At 43.5% G+C, this 16,422-nt stretch overlaps 1 long non-coding RNA gene across 1 annotated transcript; it reads right to left on the bottom strand.

The window, feature by feature from the left end:
- Positions 1 to 12,157: 12,157 nt before the first annotated feature.
- LOC144334462 (uncharacterized) lies at positions 12,158 to 14,158 on the bottom strand. The gene is made up of 2 exons (XR_013404295.1): positions 13,830 to 14,158; positions 12,158 to 13,510 (listed from the first exon to the last, which is right to left on the bottom strand). It is a non-coding gene; the product is annotated as an uncharacterized LOC144334462 (long non-coding RNA).
- Positions 14,159 to 16,422: the final 2,264 nt, after the last annotated feature.

The following is a 16,422-nucleotide window of genomic DNA, read 5'->3' on the forward strand; positions in this document are numbered from 1 at the left end:
ATTCAATAATAAGTGTGTTTTCTTTCTCTTCCTTTGTGGAGAGATTTTCTGGGTTGGGAGAAAACTTTATTTTTAAGTATATTTCTCCAGTTACACTAATGCCACAACTCAACAACATGTGAAAAAAGGAAAATTTCTATTGACTTGAATCCTCCAGAAGACCTGACTTTTAACTAATTTATTTTCTCAGACTTTATAAGAAAACAGCCTTTCTTTCCTTTTGTGTCTTCCTCTCCCCCTCATTTTATCCCATTTTCCTATATTGCCTGTCTCTCTTTTATCCTATTAAAAGACCACTTTTAAAATAAGATAAAGTCACGACTCTCAAACAGACATAAAAATGAACACGTTAAAGATTTTATGCTATTCACTTAATCTATGAGGGAATCAGGAAGCCGTTGCAACCAGTTCAGAAGAGAATCTGAAGAACAGACACATTTATAGAGAAGAAATATCGAAATAAATTGGATGGAGGCAAAACTGGTTTTCAGAAGGAAGGAGGGAAGTCAATGGCTCTTCTACTACACAGGAGAGAACTGCATGTCTATAGACAAGAATTATTTTGGGTTGCTATCAGTTCTATACAACTTAAAGGATAGTGAAATAGCTTCAGCAGAATTGGAATCAGATAACTAGAGGGACCTCCTCAAAACCATGCATAATATAATTTTCCACTAAGCATAAAATTTTTCGTACAATCTTCTTTCTTTCTTTTTAGAGACAGAGTCTTACTCTGTCGCCCAGGCTGGAGTGCGGGGGCACGATTATAGCTCATTGCAGACTGGAACTCCTGGGCTCAGGTGATCCTCCTACCTTAGTCTCTTGAGTAGCTGGGATGACAGGTGTACACCACCATGCCCAGCTAAGTATTCTTCTTACTGTGAAAAAAATTAGTAACATGTGTGGGCTGGGCGCAGTGGCCCAAGCCTGTAATCCCAGCACTTTGGGAGGCTGAGGTGGGTGGATCACGAGGTGAAGAGATCGAGACCAGCCTGGCAACATGGTGAAAAATCCCATCTCTACTAAACATACAAAAATTAGCTGGGCATGGTGGTGCGCGCCTGTAGTCCCAGCTACTTAGGAGGCTGAGGCAGGAGAATCCCTTGAACCCGGAAGGTGGAGGTTGCAGTGAGCCGAGATCGCACCACTGCACTCCAGCCTGGCGACAGAGCAACACTCCATCTCTTAAAAAAAAAAAAAAAATTAATAACGTGTGTAAAGACACTTTTGAGAAGTCGACAATAGATAGCAATTAGTTTCTTTTTCTCTACCAAAACAAGTTTCTTACCTTAAGTGTGATTTAAAATGACCTATTCTAGGAAGAATTCACTGACTAACTCAAGCTGGCTTAGCTCCTCTGTTTACTATCATTATTAATAAACATTTTTTGTCCTTAATATGCTGTTTAATGTGTCTGACATGTATTGTTTGCATAAATAATTATGTCTATAAGGCCATGAGTAATTGCAATAATTATTAGGATTACTGGTATAGGTAAAAATAATTAAGAAATTGCTTTTCTTTTTAAAATTATTTTCTTTTTTAAATTTTTTATTTCCTCTGTCTGAAGTCTACCCTGCAAGCAATTGCTTTTCTTCAATTGCAGGATGTCAGACAACCAGTGTGACAAGTTAAAAAAAAATTAAAAAACCAGTTAAAAAATTAATTGACAAATAAAAATTATATATTTTCAAGGTATACAACGTGATAATTTGATATACATTGTTTGATGGTTACTACAATCAGATCAATTAACACATCTGTCACCACTCCATAGTTACCATTTGTGTGTGTGTCGGGGTAGAGGGCAGTAAGGACACTTAAAATCCGCTCTCTTATCAAATTTCAAGTAAACAGGACAATATTATTAACTGTAGTTACTATGTGTACATTAGATCCCCAGAACTTATATAGAAAACCCTAAAGATTCCACAAAAAACAGAACTGAGAAATGAGTTCAGTAAAGTTACAAGATATAACAGGTTAATGTACTAACTTGATGGAAGATTTTGGCATATCATCGACCTGGTCTATAGTGTCTTTTTTGTTTGTTTTTAACATTTAAAAAATACATATATTTTTCTCTATCTTATAGATACTCAGGTTCCTTAAAAGCAGGTACTACGTCTGGGTCATTTTTGTATGCCCAGCACCTGGCACAATGCCAATGCCTGCTGGCACACAGTAGGTGCTTAATAATACCTACCAAATGACCAACTCTCTGACTTTAAATTTCTATTTTTTTTTTTTTTTTTGAAACAGGGTTTCACTCTGTATCTCAGGCTGCAATACAGTGGTACAATCATAGCTGACTGCAGCCTTGATCTCCCAGGTTCAAGTAATCCTCCCGCCTCAGCCTTCTGAGTAGCTAAAGGCATGCGCCACCACGCCCAGCTAATTTTTTTAATTTAAATTTTTAGTGGAGATGAGCTCTTGCTATGTTGCCCAGGTGATCTCCAACTCCTAAACTCAAGGAAGCCTCCCTTGGCCTTCCAAAGTGCTGGAATTACAGGCGTGCGTCAGGCGTGAGTCGCTGCACCTGGCCTCTGATTCTAAATGCCTTGAGGGCAGGGATCCTGCTTGCTGTCTCCTTGGCATGCCTGTGGATACTGGCTTTATGCTTCTGCTAAGGTCTCAATTAGTCTCCTTATTTTGAAATTCTCTTTCTTCTCTCCTTGGGGCCCACAGATACCCAATAGTATAGTGGTTTATTGGAAAATTATATGTCATGGTGGAAAGACTAAGGGACTGGGAGATCTGGCACTACCAGTGACCAGCTGAGTGATCTTCAGGCAAAACATGTCACTTCCCGAACCTCTGTTTATTATTCCCTCTGCACCTCAGTGTACTCTTCTGTATAACAAGGATAATAGCCTCTATCTTTTGTTTTAATTGGAGCATTGTGATTATAAACAAGACCTATTCTGTATGTTGAATTCTATGGAAGCTATGAAAGGACTTAGGAAAATATAAGCTGCAATTTAATTTTTGATCTCAACTAATTTTTAAAGCAGCAAGCATGTGTGTGGGTTGTGTATGTTACGAATATGCGTTCAGTAAATTTATCTTTTATTTGCTTTAGAGACTGAAGGTGCATTTCCTTTGTACTCATTGTTTTAAATGTGAGATTCGATAATACCAGGCCTGTCTGGACACTTTTTTTTTTTTTTTTGAGACACAGTTTTATTCTGCCTTCCAGGCTGGAGTGCAGTGGTGCAATCTCAGCTCACTGTAACCTCCACCTCCCGGGTTCAAGTGATTCTCATGCCTCAACCTCCTGAGTAGCTGGGACTACAGGCGCGCGCCACCACGCCCAGCTAATTTTTGTATTTTTAGTACAGATGGGGTTTCGCCATGTTGGCCAGGCTGGTCTCAAACTCCTGACCTCAAGTGATCTGCCTGCTTCAGCCTCCCAAAGTGCTGGGATTACAGGTGTGAGCCACCGTGCCCGGCGGAGACCTTCTTAAAGACGTCTGTCTCTCTGTGATTCTGAATATGGAAAACTCCATTGCCAATGAGGGTCATGTTTTTGTAGAGAAAGCAGATGGTAAATGGACTCTACCCTTCAGGAATTGCTTGGCAAGTAAGGTGGGATGGGCCAGGTGATGTCAGACCTAAACCTAAACCAGGAGTCATCCTGCATTCCTCCTTACCCTTACCCCCACATCCAATCTATTGGCAATTCCTGCTGACTCTCCAAAAAGTATCGGAATCAGAGCGCTCTCTCCTCCTGCACTGCTACACCCGGTCTGGTGTTACTATCCCTCATCTAGGCTAGCGCACTGCCTCCTAACTGGTCTCTCTGCTTCCACCTTTGCCCAGCTCAAATCCATTCTCTTCCCAGTGGCCAGAATAATCTTTCAGAAACATAAATCAGATTGCATCATTCCCCCAACTTAAAGCCCTGTATTGGCATTTAGGTAAAATCCATACCCTGTTCTTGAGTCCACAAAGACTCTGACCAAACCCCAACTGCCTCTCTCACCTCATTTATGGCCACTTTCCCTTCTGCCAACTCTCCCCTGGCCACAGGAGCTGTTTTCTCTGCCTCCTAAATTCCAAGCTTGTTCCAACCTCAGGACCTTTGCACCAGTTATTCTCTGTGCCGAGAATGCTTGTCCTTATAATCTTGGCATGGGAGATCTTGTCTTGGCTTTCACATCTTAGTTTAACCATCACCTCTTCATGGAGGTTCTTTTTTGTTTTTGAGATGGAGTCTCGCTCTGTCACCCAGGCTGGAGTGCAGTCGTGTGATCTCGGCTCACTGCAATCTCTGCCTCCCAGGTTCGAGCAATTCTTCTGCTTCAGTCTCTCAAGTAGTTGGGATTTCAGGTGCGTGCCATTATGCCTGGCTAATTTTTGTATTTTTAGTAGAGACAGGTTTCATTATGTTGGCCAGGCTGGTCTTGAACTCCTGACCACGTGATCCGCCTGCCTCAGCCTCCCAAAGTGCTGGGATTACAGGCATGAGCCACCATGCCTGGCCTTCATTGAGGTTCTTAATTTTTCAGATAGCATTTTGTGTTATCTGATTTTTGGATCTTTAAAAAAATCTGTCTAGATGTCATTTTCCCCCTACTAGAATGTAACTTTCTTGGGAACAGGGATCTTTCTCTCTTATTTGCTGAGTATTTAGTGCCTTGAAAAGAGCTTGGCTCATAGTAGGTGCTCAATAAATATTTGTCAGATGCATGAAAGGCATTTTAATACTTCTTGTTAAATTGGGTTCGGGCGTGGTGGCTCGTGCCTGTAATCCCAGCACTTTGGGAGGCCGAGGTGGGTGGATCACTTTGAGCTCAGGAGTTCGAGACGAGCCTGGTTAACATAGCAAAATCCCGTCTCTACTAAAAATACAAAATATTAGAGGGACGTGGTGGCTTGTGCCTATAATCCCAGCTACCAAGGAGGCTGAGGCAGGAGAATCACTTGAACCCCAGAGTTGGAGGTTGCAGCGAGCCCAGATCGTACCACTGCACTCCAGTCTGGGCCACACCGTGAGACACTCGGTCTAAAAAAAAAAAAAAAAAAGGTTTGTCTTCTTCTACCTAAGGGTGAAAATGACATGTGAGCTTCAAGATTCAATGCATGGCTTCCAACCCTGATGGGCTAGCTGGAGAGCGGTGGAGTGAGAAGATAAGCTGGCAGACCCAAGGTGGACTGTCAGATGGCAGAGATGGGAAGACACCAGGAAACCAGGCTCATATTTTCATGGAACCAGTGGCTGTTGAAGCCTGTGACTTTGGCAGGCAGCCCAGGGTGAATCACTACTTACACAAATGAGGAGATTCTGCTTTGTCCCTGACACTTCAGATTGTTATTCCTTCCTTAAGCAATTTATGGGCACTCCCATAGACTCTCTAGCCTTTGGAGCCTTTGCATTAGGAACTTGATTTATGGATATCTGTATAGTTAAAGGAAATCATGTCTGGATAAAAAGCATTCAATATGGAGGGGCTTTATGACCCCTTGCTTGGGTGTGACCATCCCTGTCAGGGTGCCAGGAGAGAAGGGTGGAGCCTTTTTGGATGCTGGGAAGCGAGGGTGTGAGGTGTTCTCCAGGTGGGAGAGGCATGCTGAAAGGGAGGGCTTCCGTGTGGTTCTGAACACGGTGCTCCGTCCACACAGCCCTCCTCAGGGGCTGGGTGCAGCAGTTGTTGGAGTTCTTTCTTCGTAGTAAATATTTAACCATGTACGATGCCCAGGCTACCAGCCACTGCTAAGTGACAGGCAAAATCCTAAGCCACAGATGTTGCCCTCTGGCCCTCAGGTCAGAGAGCTGAGGCTGTTGACTGGAGTCCTCAGAACTTCAGAGACCTGGGAAGTTTGTGCATTTCATCAACTGACTTACTTTGTCTGTCAGAAAGCATTAAGCCTCAGAATTTGTACCTTCCCTTCTTCCTTCATTTGTGTATATTCATACATTGAGCCCCTGCTCTGGTCCGAGTTCTGCGCTAGGTGGTTGGGATACATCAGTGAATAAAACAGACAAAGGTCTCTGCCTCTGGGAGCCAACGTTCTACCAGGGAAGAGGGACAATAAACACTGAGCATACTATATACATTAATTATATGTAAACATTATATATTATAAGGTGATGGGCCTATAGAAGAAACATAATGTGGTGTAAAGGGAACACGAATGTGTGGAGGTGGGATGGGGCAGGTTATGGTATTAAATAGCCAGGGTAAGCTTCATTGAACAAGTGAGATTTCATCAGCATCCTGCAGGAGATGAGGAATTTGTCAAATGGACATCCGAGGGGAGAGAATTACAGGCAGAGAAAACAAGCAGGCCCCAAGCTGGAAGTATGCTTAGAGTGTCAGAGCAACAGCAAGACTGGTGTGGCTGATGCAGGCTGAATGAAGACTAGAGAAGTAGGAGACGAAATCGGAGCGGGAACTGGGGACCAGGTAGTCAATGGGAACCAGAAGTTGCTGGGCCTGGTAAGCCATTATGAGGATGTTGGCATATACTGCAATGGAAAGGGGAACTTTTGCAGAACTTTGAGTGGAGATGTCTCATGATTTGACTTCTGTTTTTAAAAGCACCACTGCAGCTGCTTTATTGAGAACAGATTGTAAGGAAGCCAAGGCAGGGCCCAGGAACTGGGGAGGAGAGTATGGGGGTGAGGTTGCTGCAGTGACAGATGACATGGCTCAGATGAGGGTGATGGTGGCGGGGATGCTGAGACACAATTGAATAATCAGTATATTTTAAAGGTAGAGCTGACCTGACTTCCTGATGGATTAGATGTGGGGTTGAGAGTAAAGGAGGACTCAAAAAATACTTAAGAAGTTTTTGGCTTAAACAACTAGAAGGATAGAGTTTCCATCAACGGAGATGGGAATAGCTATGAGTGGAGCAGGGATTCTGGCGGGAACTCAACGATAAGAAGGACTAAACTATAAATACATATAACGATTTGAATGAATCACAAAGGCATTTTGTTGAATGGAAAAAAGCAGTCCAAAAATGTTTCATAGTGTTCGCTTCCATTTGTGAAACATTCTGGAAGAGGGAAAACTATATGCATGGTAAACAAACCAGCTTTTGCCGGGGGGTTAGGGTTGAGGGGTGGCTTTGATGACAAAGGGGCAGGATGAGGGGATTTGGGTGATTAACTGGTCTGTATCTTAATTGTGTTAGCAGGTACATGAATCTGTATCTGTTAAAATTCATGTACTGTACATGAAAGCAAAGTTTACAGTAGGTCAATTTAAAAATTAACAAATATTGAAAAATTTAGGCTGGGCGTGATGGTTCATGTCTGTGATTCTAGCACTTTGGGAGGCTGAGGCTGGTGGATTGCTTGAGCTCAGGAGTTTGAGACTAGCCAGGACAACATGGTGAAACCCTGTCTCTACAAAAGACACAAAAATTGGCCAGGTGTGGTGGCACACACCTGTGGTCCCAGCTACTTGGGAGGCTGAGGTGGGAAGATCACTTGAACCTGGGAGGCTGAGGCTGCAGGGAGCTGAAATTGTGCCACTGCACTCCAGCCTGGGTGACAGAGTGAGACCCTATCTCAAAAAAAGATAAGAAAAATTAAAAATATTATGTTGCTGTTTCAGGAAAGTCATATTTTTCTGTGCACGGTAATATTTATAGTACTTGTCAGCTTTTAAAAAATTATAATTTGATTTATTTTGTTATTTTACATATACTTTTTTTTTTTTTTTAAGATGGAGTCTTGCTGTTGTTGCCCAGGCTGGAGTGCAATGGCACGATTTTAGCACACTGCAACCTCCGCCTCCTGGGCTCAAGTAATTCTCCTGCCTCAGCCTCCCAAGTAGCTGGGATTATAGGCGACCACCACCACGCCCAGCTAATTTTTGTATTTTTAATAGAGACGGGGTTTCACCATGTTGGTCAGGCAGGTCTTGAACTCCTGACCTCAGGTGATCCACCCACCTCAGCCTCCCAAAGTGCTGGGATTACAGGCGTGAGCCACTGTGCCTGGCCATTCTACATATACATTTTTACACCTGATTTTTTGTTCATATTATTGTACTGTTTTTCTTAAAATACAACAGCTGATAGCCACCTCTCTGCTGGATAGGCCTCCAGTCCCACAAACCCCAGATCTGCCCCTGGAACAGACATCAGATGGGAGGCCTTATGCAGTCAGAGGCTCATCCTGGGCCCTCATTTCTGTTTGCTGGGAAAGCCTGTCCAACATGGTGAAAACCCATCTCTACTAAAAATACAAAAAATTATCTGGGCATGGTGGCACGTGCCTGTAGTCCCAGCTACGCAGGAGGCTAAGGCTGGAGAATTGCTTGAACCCGGGAGGCAGAGGTTGCAGCAAGTTGAGATCATGCCACTGCGCTCCAGCCTGGGTGACAGAGCAAGACATCATCTAAAACAAACAAACAAAAATCTAATTCAAATGGAATAAACAGATTTTATTGGCTCAGTAATAAAAGCTCAGAGGTGGGAGTGCTGTGATTAGACTCAGTTCACTGCTGTTCTCACATGGGTGTTGGCTTTAACCTCAGGCTGGCTTCCCTCCTAACAGCAAGGTGGCTGAGTCAGCTCCAGGCCTCACACCTGCCTGTTCAGAAAGAGAATGTGTCTGCTCCCAACCACGCAGAAATACTCTTCAGTTTGGACCAACCTCAGTCACATGCTCAGCCCTAAAAGAACCACTGTGATAAGGACATGCCATCAAGGCAAGAAGGAGGGGTTTATGCCTGAGTCAAGCAGGAGCTACCAGTGGAACTGGTAGTGATGCAGGTGAACCCCAAAACTGGGGCTCAGTCTGGGAAGGTTCTTGTGTGCGGGAAAGAATCCAAGAGCAAGCCAACAGATTAAAGTGAAAGCAAAGCAAATTTCTTAGCGCAACAGAGTATGGGAAAATGGCAGCTCCATAGACAGAGCAGGGCTATCCCACAGGCAGAGTAGCACTTGTGGATTGCTGGCTAGCTATATTTGTGTGTGTGTGTGTGTGTGTGTGTGTGTGTGTGTGTGTTCTGAGGTGGAGTCTTGCCCAGGCTGCAGTGCAGTGGCAAAATCTTGGCTCACTGCAGCCTCCACCTCCCAGATTCAAGTGATCCTCCTGCCTCAGCCTCCCGAGTACTAAGATTACAGGTGCCCACCACCATGCCGACTAATTTTTGTATTTTTTGTAGAGACGGGATTTCACCATATTGGCCAGGCTGGTCTGGAACTCCTGACCTCAGGTGATCCACCTGCCTTGGCCTCCCAAAGTGCTGGGATTACAGGTGTCAGCCATTGTGGCTGGCCTGCTAGCTAGCTATATTATTTATAGCTACTCCTTAAATATACGCTAAATAAGAGGTGGGTTATTCACATATTTTCTTTTTCTTTTTTTTTTTTTTTTTTGAGACGGAGTCTCGCTCTGTCACCCAGGCTGGAGTGCAGTGGCCAGATCTCAGCTCACTGCAAGCTCCGCCTCCCGGGTTCCCGCCATTCTCCTGCCTCAGCCTCCCGGGTAGCTGGGGCTACAGGCGCCCGCCACCTCGCCCGGCTAGTTTTTTGTCTTTTTTAGTAGAGACGGGGTTTCACCGTATTAGCCAGGATGGTCTTGATCTCCTGACCTCATGATCCGCCCGTCTCGGCCTCCCAAAGTGCTGGGATTACAGGCTTGAGCCACTGCGCCCGGCCTATTCACATATTTTCTAGAAAAGGGGTGAGGATTCCTGGGACAGAAGGTTCCTCCCCTTCTAAAGCATATAAGGTAACTTCTGGGCATTGCCATAGCATTTGTAAACTGTTATGGCATTGGTGGGGATGTCTTTTAATATGCTAATAAATTATAATTAGCATATAATGAGCAGTGAGGGTGATTAGAGGTCACTTTTGTCACCGTCTTGGTTTTAGCTGGTTTCTTTACCACATCCTGTTCTGACCAGATTGTTTTGATCAGCAGGGTCATGACTGGTGCTTGGGAAAAGCGGGGTCATGACTGGTGCTTGGGAAACAAGTTCCGCTGAGCTCCTGCCTCAGAAGGGAGGGCTGGTGGTGGACGCCAGTCCCACCCCAATCACCTGCCTGCCATATCACGGAGGTGGTGAAATGGATCCTGGGTCAGCAGCTGTGGAAATGGAGAGACATATGCTCCTAAAAGGGCTTTGTGGACAAGAGTGAGGGTCTGCTCAGTAGCCAGACATCTCAGCAGATTCAGAGGCTGCCAGTATTGACCAAGGATCAGATCCCTACCAATCCTGTCCCTGACACCTTGGTACTATTTACCCCGTGGAACTTAGATACAACTATGTAGAAAGAGGGGCACCCAGCGATGACTAAAATTGAGTTTCCACTACCCTCAGCATAATGAGAACTTGGAGAAGAAATTAAAATATAGAAAACAAAGTTGCATTTCTTACACATCAGTTTGTGGACTTTGACTCATACCTGCTATATCAATTAGGGCTCTGACCTGCAGAGAGAACTTCCAACCAATCCAGGTTCCCATGCTTGAAGGAAACAGTCCTTCCTCACGTGTGTCTTTGGAAATTCTTCCTGTTCTTGATGGGTTAGCTTAAATGACACTTTTTCTGTGAAAAAGAACCAGCCACCCAGAAGTGCTCCTCTCCCTGTGTTTGCTCTTTTTCCTCCTGTTGCAGGGCCCCTGTGGAAGGCCGAAGGCTCCACCCCAGTGTGTGCCTCTGGTCTTGAAAGGCATTGTGTTCAGAGAAATATGAGAAATACGAGATTTGAGAGCTTTCTGGACATATCTCCAACCATCTTTTTTTTTTTTTTTTTTTTTTTTAATTAAAGGCTTTAAAAAAGTGAGTTAATGATTCTGAAAATCTCTTGTAGTTCATATTGCAGCCTAAGAACCAAAAAGAGAAGCGCTTTCTTTGTGAAACAGCTGAGGGATTCTCTGGGGGAAGGTGGAATGTCACAGCATCTTGACACAAATTTGCCTATGCCTTTGATTGCTTTTTGTTGTTGTTTTGTTTATTTTTTGAGACCAGAGTCTTACTCTGTCACCCAGGCTAGAGTGCAGTGTCACCATCTTAACTCACTGCAACTTCTGCCTCCCAGGTTCAAGCGATTCACGTGCTTTAGCCTCTTGAGTCGCTGGGATTACAGGCGTGCGCCACCACACCTGACTAATTTTTGTATTTTAGTAGAGATGGGATTTCACCATGTTGGCCAGGCTGGTCTTGAACTCCTGACCTCAGGTGATCCATCCACCTGAGCCTCCCAAAGGGCTGGGATTACACCGTTGATTGTTTTTGTACTTTCTAGTTCCCTGAACTGAGCTCTGTGAGATACATTTAAATTAAGTCCTAGACAAAAGACAGGGTCCACTCCTCAGGACCCATCCATGAATGTTCACTATCACCATCAGAAGAAAAAAAATCAAGGCTAAATTTTGAGCAGGACTGCAGATGTGAGTAAAAAATTTGTTCAGTTATATGGGTTTTGTAAATCTGCAGACGATCATAGATATAGCAAAATTCCAAACTGTTAAGTGCTATTTTCCGTGGATTAGGTAAAATTGGATTTGTGTGTGTGTGTGTGTGTGCATGCAACAAAATCAAAGGTGTAAAATTTGGAAAACAAAGAAAGAGAAAGAAAGAAAGAGAAAGAGGAAAGAAAGAAAGAAAGAGAGAGAGAAAGAAAAAGAAAGAAATGAACAGACTCACACAGCACACTTGAGGCAATATTATTAGTATGAGCTGGCATGGAACCATCCACTACACTTATTTTCAAGTACCCTTTTTCATCAAATCTAAGATACCATTGATTGTAAGATGCACCATTATTTTATGTACCACAAGAAAAGAAGACACTGCCAACTAAACTACGATATGCCTTCAATTGTAAGGCATATTCCTATTAAGATGTGAGAAGTCACTGTCTTGGAATTGATGAAATCAGTACACAATTCAGAACTATTTGCATGACTCTAATGTGATGACCCCCATCTCCATAAACCTTTAATAAAGTCTGCTAAATATGTAACACTATGTGCAGCTGATTTTTTGTGGAAATTAGGGGGAATAGCTGATTTTCAAGTCTGAATTAGTGTGAATTAAAGAGGAGCATTCTTTGAATATCAAGATGATCCCTGCTGGAGGCAGCAAGCCATAGAACCAAAAGTTTCCCAGAGTCTTGAGAATCTGAAGAAACTTTGAGAACAACACTGAACTCTCCTCAGATGGGGGTTTGAGCCAATCTATTTTTTTTTAATTTATAATTTTTTTTTAATTATACTTTAAGTTCTAGGGTTCATGTGCACAACGTGCAGGTTTGTTACATATGTATACATGATGTTGGTGTGCTGCACCCATTAACTCGTCGTTTACATTAGGTATATCTCCTAATGCTATCCCTCCCCCCCGCCACAATAGGCCCCAGTATGTGACGTTCCCCTTCCTGTGTCCAAGTGATCTCATTGTTCAATTCCCACCTATGAGTGAGAACATGCGCCGTTTGGTTTTCTGTTCTTGAGATAGTTTGCTGAGAATGATGGTTTCCAGCTGCAACCATGTCCCTGCAAAGGACATAAACTCATCCTTTTTTATGGCTGCATAGTATTCCGTGGTGTATATGTGCCACATTTTCTTAATCCAGTCTGCCACTGATGGACATTTGGGTTGATTCCAAGTCTTTGCTATTGTGAATAGTGCCACAATAAACATACGTGTGCATGTGTCTTCATAGCAGCATGATTTATAAACCTTTGGGTATATACCCAGTAATGGGATGGCTGGGTCAAATGGTACTTCTAGATCTAGATCCTTGAGGAATCGCCACACTGTTTTCAACAATGGTTGAACTAGTTTACTGTCCCACCAACAGTGTAAAAGTGGTGTGATCTCGGCTCACTCCAACCTCCACCTCCCGGGTTCAAGCAATTCTCCTGCTTCAGCCTCTCAAGTAGCTGGGATTACAGGCATGCACCACCACGCCCAGTTAATTTTTGTATTTTTAGTAAAGATGGGGTTTCACTATGTTGGCCAGGATGGTCTCGATCTCTTCACCTCGTGATACGCTCGCCTTGGCCTCCCAAAGTGCTGGGATTACAAGTGTGAGTCACCATGCCCGGCCCACCATATCTAGGTTTAAAACTTTTTTTTTTCATCGTTTCAATAAGATCATATCTTTTTATGAAGCTCCTTCATATCTGTTAACCCTAGGCAAACATGAATCTATTTTCCTGTCTCCATAGATTTGCCTTTTCTGGACATTTCATATATGTAGAATCATATAATATATAACCTTTCATGCGTGGCTTTTTTCACTTAGCATAATGTTTTGAAGTTCATTCGTGTTATAACTCATGTAAGTATTTTACTCTTTTTTTTATTAGGATTTGTCTTCCATTAAGGATCTCCTACATTTTGTTTATCCCTTCACCGGTTGATGGACATTTGGCCTGTTTCCACTTTTTGGCTATTATGAATAATGCAGCAACACTTGTACGTTATTATGAATAACGCACAAGTGTTTGTGTGCACATATGTTTTATTTCTCTGGAGTAGATCCGTAGGAATGGAATTGCTGAGTTGTATAAAAAATTATACTTAACCTTTCTTTTTTTTTTTTTTTTTTTTTTGAGACAGAGTCTGGCTCTGCCGCCCAGGCTGGAGTGCAGTGGCCGGATCTCAGCTCACTGCAAGCTCCGCCTCCCGGGTTCACGCCATTCTCCTGCCTCAGCCTCCCGAGTAGTTGGGACTACAGGCGCCCGCCACCGCGCCCGGCTAGTTTTTTGTATTTTTTAGCAGAGACGGGGTTTCACCGTGTTAGCCAGGATGGTCTCGATCTCCTGACCTCGTGATCCGCCCGTCTCGGCCTCCCAAAGTGCTGGGATTACAGGCTTGAGCCACCGCGCCCGGCCTATACTTAACCTTTCAAGCAACTAAAAAATGGTTTTCTGGCCAGGCGCGGTGGCTCACACTTGTAATCCTAGCACTTTGGGAGGCCTAGGCAGGTGGATCACCTGAGGTCAGGAGTTCGAGATCAGCCTGGCCAACATGGCAAAACCCTGACTCTACTAAAAATAAAAAAAAATTAGCCAGGCATGCTGGTAGGTGCCTATAATCCCAGCTGCTCAGGGGGCTGAGGCAGGAGAATCGCTTGAACCTGGGGGGCAGAGGTTTCAGTGAGCTGATATCATGTCAATTCACTACAGCCTAGGCGAAAGGGCGAAACTCCTGTCTCAAAATAAATAAATAAATAAATAAATAAATAAATAAATAAATAATGGTTTTCCAAAATGGTTATATACTAACTCACATTCCCACAGGTAAGGAACGAGAATTCTTGTTTCACTACTTCCCTGCTACCACGTGTTACTGTTTGTCTTTTTGATTATAGCCTTCCTGGCGGATGTGAAATGGTATCTCATTATGTTTTAAATTTGCATTTCCTTAATGACTGACAATATGAAGCATCTTTTCATTTGCCATTTGTATATCTTCTTTGAAAAATGTCTGTTGAGGCCCCGGGTGCGGTGGCTTACGCCTGTAATCCCAGCACTTTGGGAGGCCGAGGCGGGTGGACCATGAGGTCAGGAGATCGAGACCATCCTGGCTAACACGGTGAAACCCCGTCTGGTACAAAAAATTAGCCGGGAGTAGTGGCGGGCGCCTGTAGTCCCAGCTACCCGGGAGGCTGAGGCCGGAGAATGGCGTGAACCCGGGAGGCGGAGCTTGCGGTGAGCCGAGATCGCGCCACGGCACTCCAGCCTGGGCGACAGAGTGAGACTCCGTCTCAAAGTGAGAGTGTGGGTAGGTAGAACAGGCGATCTCTTCAATCACAGTTATTGCACTTTTCAGAATAGAGGTAAGGACATCCTTGGGCAGTAGCTTTCCTGGTTTCCATGTTGACCACTCCCAGCCATCATAGGGAAGGTACATAGCAAATTGATGTGAACGCAATCCCAAAAAGAAAAAAGACAAATGTCTATTGAAATCTTTTGCTCATTTAAAAATGGAGTCTTTTTAAAGAGTTCTTTGTATATTCTGGGTACAAGTTTTTTTGCAATGTATGTGATTTGCAAATACTTTCTCCTGTCTGTGGCTTTTCTCTCCCTTCCCTTCCCTTCCCTTCGTTCCCCTCCCCTCCCTCTCTTTTCTTTCTTTCTCTCTTTCTTCTCTTTTCTTTCTCCTTCCTTCCTTCCTTTCTCTTTCTTTCTTTTTCTCTTTCTTTCTTTCTTTCTTTTTCTTTCTTTCTTTCTTTCTTTCTTTCTTTCTTTCTTTCTTTCTTTCTTTCTTTCTTTCTTTTTCTTTCTTTCTTTCTTTCTTTCTTTTTCTTTTCTCTTTTTCTTTCTTTCTTTCTTTCCTTTCCTTCTTTCTTCTTCTTCTTCTTCTTCTTTTTTTTTCTCTGTCACCCAGGCTGGAGTGCACTGGCACAATCCTGGCTCACTGCAACTTCCGCCTTCCAGGTTCAAGTGATTCTCCTGCCTCAGCCTCCTGAGTAGCTGGGATTACAGGTGCCCACCACCACACCTGGCTAGTTTTTGTGTTTTTAGTTTTTGCCACGTTGGCCAGGCTCGTCTCCAACTCCTGATTTCAAATGATCCGCCCCCCTTGGCCTCCCAAAGTGCTGGGATTACAGGCATGAGCCACCTTGCCTGGCTGCTTTTCATTACCTTAATGGTGTCTTTTGAGTGCAAATGTTATTTCTTAAAATACATTTTATTTTCCACTCTGTGCAACATAGCAAGACCCCCTTCTCTACAATTCAAAAAAAATTGGCCAATTATGGTGGCATGTGCCTTTAGTTTCAGCTACTTGGGAGGCTGAGGCAGGAGGATCACTTGAACCCAGGAGTTCAAGGCTGCAGTGAGCTATAATCACAGCACTGCACTCCAGCTTGGGTAACAGAGTAAGGTCCTCTCTCTAAAGAAAGAAAAGAATACCTTTTTATTTGGAAATAATCAAGGGTTCACAGGAAATTGCAAGAATGGTAGAGAGATGTCCCACGTATCCTTCACCCAGTTCCTCCTCAATCCCAAAATAATGAATTTTGGTTAAGTCAAATTTGTTAATTATTTTTCTTTTATGGATCATGCTTCTTAGGTCATATCTAAAAAGCCTTTGCTGAACCCAAGGTTTTACCATTTTCTCATATGCTTTATTCTAAATTTTTATAGCTTCAGCTCTTACATTAATGTCTCTGGTTCATTTTGAATGAAGTTTTGTATAAGGTGTAAGGTAAGGGTCTAAGTTAATCTTTTTTTTTGTATGTGGATATCCAATTGTCCCATTATCATTTGTTGAAAAGATACTATTTTCTCTATCTATGACACAGAGTTTTGCTCTGTTGCCCAGGCTGGAGTGCAGTGGCATGATCTTGGCTCACTGCAACCTCCACCTCCCAGGTTTAAGAGATTCTCCTGCCCCAGCCTCCTGAGTAGCTGGGATTACAGGCGCATGCCACTACACCAGGCTAATGTTTGTATTTTTAGTAGAGACGGGGTTTCATCATGTTGGCCTG

The sequence above is a fragment of the Macaca mulatta genome, chromosome 14, assembly GCF_049350105.2.
Source record: "Macaca mulatta isolate MMU2019108-1 chromosome 14, T2T-MMU8v2.0, whole genome shotgun sequence".
Classification (NCBI taxonomy): domain Eukaryota; kingdom Metazoa; phylum Chordata; class Mammalia; order Primates; family Cercopithecidae; genus Macaca; species Macaca mulatta.